The following is a 574-nucleotide window of genomic DNA, read 5'->3' as shown; positions in this document are numbered from 1 at the left end:
GGATGCCTAGAAAGTGGAACCGGCCATCCAGAAGAGGCAGGCAGGACAGCAACTGGTGCAGGAAACGGCATGGCAGGTGCAACAGGGACAGGAACAAATAACGGTTGAATGCCATTTTGTGATGGAACCTGAGGATGAGCAGTTGGAGCTGGCAATACGCCAGTAGTTGGAACTGGGACAGTGTGTTTAGGGGCCACTGGATGGCGAATATGATTTGGTGAATGACTAAGAGGTGGGACCCAATGGGAAGGAGGTGCTGCTACAGATGAAGGAACATGTTGAACATCACTAGGTGCGGTTTTCTTTGGTAGCAATTTTGTCATCGTAACAAGCATACGCTGCTTTCCGATGGAAGGCATCGCATGTCTGGCAAAATCTGCAGATCTTCCTTGCATTACAAGCATGGATCTGTGCATTGTAATGGAAACTGAAGGATGTTAATTGACACAGCACATGAACTCATGGAGGTAAATCTCAATTTTCTTCAAGACAAAAATGAAGACAAGCACAGCAAAGTTGAAAGGAATAGTTTCATTGGCAAGTAAACCAACCAAGTCTTAAGGGGGGGTGGGGG

The sequence above is a fragment of the Olea europaea genome, chromosome 12 (assembly GCF_002742605.1).
Source record: "Olea europaea var. sylvestris chromosome 12, O_europaea_v1, whole genome shotgun sequence".
Lineage (NCBI taxonomy): Eukaryota > Viridiplantae > Streptophyta > Magnoliopsida > Lamiales > Oleaceae > Olea > Olea europaea.
The sequence above is the reverse complement of the archived record's forward strand: the minus strand, read 5'-3'. Positions refer to the sequence as shown.